This window comes from Aegilops tauschii, chromosome 5 (genome assembly GCF_002575655.3).
Source record: "Aegilops tauschii subsp. strangulata cultivar AL8/78 chromosome 5, Aet v6.0, whole genome shotgun sequence".
In the NCBI taxonomy this organism is placed as follows: domain Eukaryota; kingdom Viridiplantae; phylum Streptophyta; class Magnoliopsida; order Poales; family Poaceae; genus Aegilops; species Aegilops tauschii.
In genome coordinates this window covers 100,439,527-100,448,206 of record NC_053039.3, presented here as the reverse complement: position 1 = coordinate 100,448,206, position 8,680 = coordinate 100,439,527, and positions in this window count along the sequence as shown.

Here is an 8,680-nt window from a genome sequence, read left to right as displayed (position 1 = left end):
CATTATTAACTAAGGAAAGTATAAAAAGATTGCAAACCATGTACCTTCAAGGTAAATATCATTTCGAACCCGAGGGGACCTAAAAATTGCTATCCCACTCTTGATAATTGATCAAACATAAAAACTTGATCGAACGAATCAAGAACAGCCGGAGGAGGAGGTGCCCACTCTTAACCTTTCCTCTTGACACTGTACAAAAAAATTGACTTATCTCATGAAAGTGTGGTATGTAATCTATAAGCATTAACAGTGCAAAAATCTGAAGGTAGTAGCAAGATTCATCGTTGGTATACTGGCTGTGCAATAGCATTAAAATGCCTTAGCTGAAAAATATTTAATACATCCACAATCAGCAGCTAACCCTGAAATAATCCAGTGACATTAAATGACATTGCTTGAATTTATCGGTGGCATTAGACTGAGTGCGGCATTAGTTAAATGTGGCATCACTTTAGCAGTAGCATTGCTTGACTTGACCGCTGGCGTTATGCTAATAGCAAAAAAGTGGCAATAAGAGCATGGGAGGCCCATTCGGACAGTGGGCGCACCAATACGATCTACCTCCACAGACGCATAGAGTGGTGATGGAGGTATGGTTGCCCAGAGCAACAAATATCCAGAAGGCATATGTGGATTGCGTCCCATTTTTGTTCTCTTTAGCTACTGATTTTCCCCTTCTCAACCTAGATGCGGGTTCGATGCCTAGTCTCTTGGACAGTACAGTCTCCCTTCCTTTCCTTATTCAACCCAGACATGGATTAGTCTGCATGAAGTAGGGTTTCCTTTAATAGTGCAAGTTATGGTTTTCGTCTGCGTGACCAGCAGAGCAGAGGATAGCAAATTGGGAAGATGGTGGAGTGGAAAAAGATCCACATGCAGCGACATGGCAGATGGGGCAATAGAACAAGGGTATGGTTCGAAAAGAGGTTGCATACCTAAGGGTCGGCGGGAAGTGGCTTCGCTCGTGGTCGTTGTCCTCCGCACACACTATGGCAGCGAGCTTGGGGAAGGAGTCCATCCCGCACGGCGCTACGTCTGAGAGGACGGCCATGTCATCAGTGCGTGATCTCGCTCGCTGACGACGAGTGCATCAGCGCTGCACGTCCTTTTCTTCCCCGGCGGATCTGTGACCACCGGTGAGGAGGGAGAGAGAGGTCGTCTTTTTAGATCTGGAGAGAGGGTGATAGTGTGAGAAGCAAGTGGGCAGCCCTTAGCAAGAAAGCGCTGATGCTCCAGCCTATATATCTTTTTATACTACTAGTACTAGAGGTGGAGTAGTGGTAGAGTAGTTTATATTTTCTATGCATACAGTACCAGTTACTTGTGCTTCAAAACTGAACGACACGCCATTAAAAAAATAAAAGGTCGATAACTACTGCGGCACCTCGGGCCAACGCGGCCAGATCACATTTTGCATGAGAAATTACACACCATGTTTTGTTGACATGTGGTCCCGTTCCCACATCTTAGTGAGACGACGGCGAGTCCTTTTGTACAATTTCCGAATGGACGTCTATGTAGGCCGAGGCGCCTCTTCGTGTACCGTGGCAACCGTCCACCGACTCTTCGCCTTTCCCTCTTGATTTGGAACTGCTGTCGCACGCTCTTCCTCCCTCCTCCATTTGCCTTCACCCTTCCTTCTGCCATTGTTCGATCGTCTTCTCCATGGAGGGAACAGGCCAGAAACGACCCCATTATTCTTTGTGACAGCCTGGTTTTTGCCCTCTCTTCTTTTTTGATTTTTATTTGGTTTTGGTTTGAACTTGGAGTTTTGGATCACTTCAGTTGGACTTAAACACTTGGGCACCACCTTCATTTACACCCAAGTGACTCATTTCTCTCTCTAGCCATCATTTCTTCTCTGGTCAACCTCAAAATAATATTATGAATATTTTTCTTAAAAGAAAAATATTCATTTTCTCCTCTAAAACCCTAACCAGCCACTTGTGCTCCAAAGCAACCCCATTTTTTCTTGCCCGCAAAAATCTGAGAAAATTCCCAAATATTCTTTGGACCCTAGGGCACCTTTCTGAGCAAAAATATTGTGTCACTTTTTGGAATATTTTGGCTACAGAAAATATTTTCTGTTCTGGACAGAAATGGTAGTTTCTACAGCAACTACCATTTTACTTGCTCCAATGCTTCTGAATTTTCTTGTGCATCACTACCTTCCTAGATAATTGCAAACCTCCAAAGCTCAGCTCCCAACTCTTAGTAGTTTGACAAAAGTTAACTCTCGATGTTACTGTCCAGAAACTTACCAGGAAGTAACACTCCAACTTACAGCACCTGAGCTCGACTCAAAGCATTGGCACAACCCTAAACACTAAGGACTACATGCCAGAAATAAAATTGGGACCAGCCGTGGCTCTATGCCGAAGTGCACGCGGTGACCACGTGTGTGCAGGGTGCCAGCCTGCTAGCCGACGCTGGGTGCCACCGAGCGCTCTGTGCGTCGCGTGCTCGCTTCCCAGGCTGTCGCACCTTGCCAAACCTCGCCACCACCACCGTATCCACTCCCTTAACTCCCTCCTGGCGCTCACCGATGCAGGAGCTCGCGGTCCAGCCAACAGAACTGTGCGCCGCGCACTGTGTTCGTCGCCACCCCTCGATCCTGTGCCTGTCACCGCCCACCCACAGTGCCTGCGTGAGCGGCGTCGCCTTCCCTCTCACTCAGTAACGCTGTTCGTCGCCGGGCGCCGTGTCCAGGTGTCCTCCGGCGGAGCCCGATCCCCTCCTCTTGCTCGCCTATAAATGCAGCCCTCCCCAGCCCTCTCGAGCATCACAAACCCACCTCACACACTCCACAAGACCGTAGGAAGCCGTAGCCCGGCCGGGCAGGCCTCGGGCCGCCGTCCCCGATCTCGAGCTCGCCGGCGATCCCCTCGGTTCGTCTCCACCACTCCAACCCCTCCCAGGCTCGGGCCACTCTTCCAGAGCCTCCGCCATGCTTCAATGGTGTCGTCCGACCCGGTTGGAGACACTGGTGCATCCTCTAGTTGTCGTCATCCCCAACTCCAGCGACCTCCGCTCTCTGCCGCTGCTGGAGAGGTCCGTTCCAACGCCGTCCGACCACCCCAAGCTAATCTACGGGTACGACCAGGTGCGCCTCAGTCTTCTCTCTCGATCTATCCCTCTAGCTCCGGCCGAGATGCCTTCCTCGCCGGTGTGTGCTCCGGCGGAGCCTCCCCGTGCTCTGTTTCCTTCTCCCCCTCCCTCTCACCTGACTAGCGGGGCCCGCTGTCAGCCACTCCGGCAGCGCCACAAATTTTTAACCATAAGTCCAAATGAATTGATTCTTTTTGCATTGTGTTCTTTATGAAAATATCTAGCAGCACACCAAAAATGAGATTTTCTCTGCAGTCTAGATTTTTTAGTGAATTTCCGAGTGTTTCTTGATGTTTTCTTTTTATGTTTTTAATTGTTTTCAGAAGGTGAAGCTTGTCTTGAGGATCACCAGGAGGAGTGTGAACCTCACCTGCACTAACGCAAGCCACAGCAACATTTTCATGGTGCCATTTGCAATATTTGTGATTTTTCAACTTGAATAAATAATTTAGTTCATGCATTTAAATCGCCAAAATAAAAATACATTTACTCTGTTGAATGCTTGTTTGTGTTGATATGTTTGTTTACAAAAGGTTAGAGCTAACTAAGTTAGTTTAGGTCATTAGAAGTATATTTGATTATGAAGAAATAATTTGTTTATGAAAAAAATTGGTTTGGTTAATATTTTCTGGAGTGAGAAAAGAATTATGCTAAGTTATTGTCATGGTTAGTTTGCTGAATAAACATAAGCAGAAAAGTGTTATGAGTTTCTGATATGTATGGTTAGTGCTTGATATAGTTGATCCATTATTGTTCAAATGATAAGTGACGCATGTTATATGATTGCATTTGCATGGCATATCATGACACCGATTATTTTTACTCTAAGTTAAACCTGATAATAACTCAACTTGAACATATCGTTGATCGAGTCATGGTGCTACTGAATCGAGTTTTTCCCTAGTGCAACCACATTTGCCTTTGTGGAAAGGCCTTTATGCGGTCTGTTTTCATGCCTCTGGTCGGTGCCTCCAACGAGGGAAGGTTATGGGCATGCATTACCATAGCCTGGTAAGCAGGCATAACCTTGTGTGCCCGTTATTGTTATGGTACCTTGTCCCCATTTGGGACCGTTTATGTTTTGCCACGACGGTGGCCGTTGGTGTCTTTGGTAGACACGGGTCCACCCAGGATTTAGCGCAGTGGGGAGTGAGTCGGAGTGGCCGGGAGAGTGTCATGGCAATGGAGGGGTTCTATCGGAATGCCGTTTGGTCCACCCAAATGGGAGTGCGAGGCCATGGGTTCCGTGGTGTGGGTACAGTGCGCTACCACTACAGAGTGTATTAAATCTATCGATAGCCGAGTCCACGGTTACGACATGCTCGAAAGTAGGTCATACCATGGGTCAATGTTTAAATAATTTTGCACACTAAGATAATAACTTTGCACTGTTGGAAAGAGGATGGTTGAGGAACCAGTTTGATGCTGGAGACGAACTTGTTGGTCAGTTTGGGATCCAAGAAAGATCACCGTTTGGTTACGGGGTAACCCAATTAAAGACCAAGATGTTGGTCCGTTTGTGATCCGAGAGAGATCACCGTTCGGTAAGCAAGTCTGAGGGACTTGAGTCACGAGATCTTGATCACTGCTTTTCTAGTATGATTTTGCATTAATGATTAAATTGGTTAATTATCATGATATTGTTTGTCATTATGTTTATGCTTGTTGTGAGCTTGCAAGTACATTCAATGTACTGACCTGGCGTGTCATGACAGCTTTCAGGAAAGTCTCATTGGAACGGAGTGTTGTCCGAGTCTAGATCATGTCCACATCGGTGTCCATATGCTATGGAGTCCCACTTCGTCATCGTTCCGCTACCGCGTAGTTGTCATGATCGAGGCCCCTTTATGTTCACTAAATAATGTACATATTGTTCAGCCGCACCGTGTGCGCCGCTTGGCCTCGCAACTCGTTGTAATATGAACCATATTCCGCTAGCATCAATAAAGTGGTTGTATTCTGCACCAAGATGTTGTGTGTTGCCAGAAGACATGATCTCTGGGCTGGCAATACAAGGTAAACCGGTTGCTCTGAGCCGAGGTGCCACATTCTTGCCCCGATCCGAATGATGACGCGGTGGAGGAACTCATTGATCGGTGCAACGTCATGACCTCGGCTAGCATGGCAGGTTCGTTCAGGACCATTCTCAACTCAACTAATAACATCATTACAAGGAACCCAAGGGTCCAGGAGCGGTTTGATCTCCCCTATCTTCTTCGTCGTGACCCTGCTGACTGGCGAGCGGACGACGGAGGCCTCGTCTTGTGCAAGTTGATGCCACTTGATAATGATACGTGTGATGTTAAGATGCCATCGCTTGAGGGTAAGTCTTGGGCAAGCGCAAATGGAGATTGGGTTGGTTATATTGGGTACAACTGCGAGTGGGAACTTCTGAATGTATACACTCATCACTGGGTTCCACTTCCAAAAATCTCAGACTGCCCAGAGGTTGAGTACACCGGTATTCTACGTGAGTTCAAATATGATCATGGTGACTGTCGTCTACGGAAGATAGCAATTTGTCGAGTTCCCAACCGCTCTTGGGATTACATGGACTATGAAGTTGTTGCTATCTTTGACAAGCTTGTTGCCGTCCTTACTTCCACGCCTTGATGGATATTGCTCAAAAATCAATTTATGTACACGGATGAGTACTGTGATGCAATTCAATACGAGGGTCTTGTGTTTGCTGCCACCACTCGTGGCACTGTTTTTGCATGGAATCCTGATGCTTTCGGTATGTTTGTATTCCACCGTAATTATAATTGTTTCATCCACATGCATGCGGGTTAGCTAGTTTCCCTTTACTAACTAACCTTCTTGTGTTTCCAAGGTCCTGTGAACATTCCACCACCTATACTTGAAAAAATTCATAACCAAGGGGGAGATGACGATGCTGATGATCACAAGCATGAGGACGAGCAGGACCCATATACTCAGTGGCGCCTGGCAACTTATTTCGATGGATCGCCTCTTCTTGTCTATATACAGGGCACTGCTGATGTTACTAAGGAGGCAGGTGTTGTCTCGCATGGTCGCACTCTCCGGACCTATTCCAACATCCATTGCGGGGTATTCGAGATGGATACTACTGTGCTAGCGCCAACACCTTCTCCCTGGTTTAGTATTGATACTCTTGGAGGAAACTCGCTCTTCCTTGGACAAAACTATCCAATGATGGGGAAAGGCAATCCAGCTGCTGTTGACACAACGTTACTACCATTTATAAGAAGCAATTGTATCTATACCTCGGACATTGCTATGCTTCCCTACCATCCCAATATGGGTCCTGACATAGGCCGCTTCAGCCTAGATGATCAGTTCTGCGTTGGTCTCGAGATTGACAGTAGCTGGCCCTTCCCAGAGAATCACTTCTGGTTCAAAGCAAGCATTTCCAACACCGACGAGTGGTTGAGCTGAAGTTCATTTCATTGCTTGTTATTTGTTGTGTGATGAAAACTTTAGTATTTATAATGTATCCTCGTTGTCGTTGTGGGTTGATGACCTGTTGTATGTAATAAAATGATATGCCTGTGATAAACTTACTAAATATATGAATGGCTTTCGGGCCGCTTCTCTGAGTGGGTGGTGCGACGAGGCAAAAAAATTTCCCGAATACATAATTGCACGTGCATTGCAATAGGTTATCAGATGAGTCCAATCAACAATAGTACTACTACTATTTGTACTAGATTCACATGCTTCGCGCGTTGGGCGGGTGTTTTTACTGTAGCTGCGAATCCCACCATCCTAGGTCCTCAGATGAGTCCGGCAGAAATTGCATTCTGATGTTTGGGTTCAAACATTCAAAACTGCTACACTATCTCTATGTGTACGTATACGTAATACAACAAGTTTTAAACTTGAGGCGAGCCACCCACCCTTGCAAAGAACACTTTTTAACCTAGCACAGACTCCAGGAAATTTGGCCATAGTGTGAGGTGGGCCATATGTTAATGTGTTCATTGTACGTAACCAGCACCTCGAATCCTCGATATATAGTAGGGTGGCATGGGCCAGATCAAGCATTCACGTCCAGGAGTACAGCACACGCCACCAGCACGACTTCCATCTAACACCATATTTCTTGGAGTCCGTGCGACAGCTATCTCTTCAACCTCATCATTTCTCTAACTCAGCCATCGTGCGGCGGGCGAGGTTGGGGTTTGCCGATAGTCGGTTTCCTCAACTGCGGTCCACTTGTAAGGCCAACTCCAACGCACGACCCCAAATGGACCTCCGTTTTGCCCGGATTCTGTCCGTTTGGGTAGGGCAATGGGGTCGTGTCCGAGCCATTTCTCGGATGCGGTGGCTGTGCGCCCAACGCGCCGACGCATCCCGACCGTGTACATTTTTCTTTGCAAACACATATCTTTTTTTCATCATTGATTTTTGGTACATGGAAATACATCACCAAAATTTCACTAGAAAAGCAAGACCAAAGAAAACAAGAACCACAAGAATACATTTTAGAAGATATCCAACTTCCATTACTGCTCCCGTAGGTTGGATTATTGCCTTCTTGATGCATTCATTGTTGATCCGTGGAGGCTCGATCTTGTGTGCTTCTTTCTTCTTCGAGTGTAAAGAAGTAGACGTTGCTTCCTCGCATCTAGTCTCATGTCTAGCCTCTATTCTATCAACAAGTGCACTAGTCTCATCTCTAGCCTCTATGCTAGCTAAAAGTGCTAGAACATCTACTAAATTGCGCTCTATCAATATATCGATGTACTCTTCTTCCCAATACCAAAACGTGCATCCATTCTACACAATAAAATTTTAAGTTAGCACAACTAGTCTAATCCGAGAGCACAACCGAAGCTAAAGTAGCACATACCCCATCGGTTGAGCACTTGATGAACACCCGTCCGGGATGTTCTAGCGTTGTAGACACGCAGCGCAAGACCTTCTTTGGGCAGTCGTCACACGTAATGAGTGGCAACGGTGCGCCGACGAGCTTTTGGGCCAGCACCGAGCCTGGTCGACCGCCATTCATGTATCTGCCGGTGGACCGCCGATGGTGTAGATCCGAGCGGCTATAGGAGGAGTCAGTACCTGCATGCGGCCTTGCGGCCTTACCAGGGCCTTCCAGCCCGGTGCCTGGCCAGTCCATGGCACGGTGCGGCCTCCCAGAGCCTGGCAAGCTCAAGCCCGACCGGATCCGCTCCAAATCCAGCTGTCAGGTGCACAAAACACGTAGCCTTGGTTGGGTAGCACCGGGGCGTCTAGGGAAAGGGGGCCGAGCGAGCGCCCATCCGAGCTGCGCGTGCTGGAGTTGGCCTAGCGGCATGGCGGACCAACAAGTGTGGGGGTGTGAACTGGCTTCGCTCGTGTGGGGGACGAAAGCCAACCCACGCGGGCGCTAGGTCTGACAGGACGGCCTCGTCGTCAGTGTGTGACCTCTATGGCAACCGTCCGCTACCCACTAGCCTCTTTGTTGACATGTTAGTGAGCTGACGGCGAGTCCTTTTGTACAATTTCTGAACGGACCTCTATGTAGGCCGGGGCGCCTCTTCGTGTACTGTGGCAACTGTCCACCGACTTTTCGCCTTTCCCTCTCGATTTGGAACTG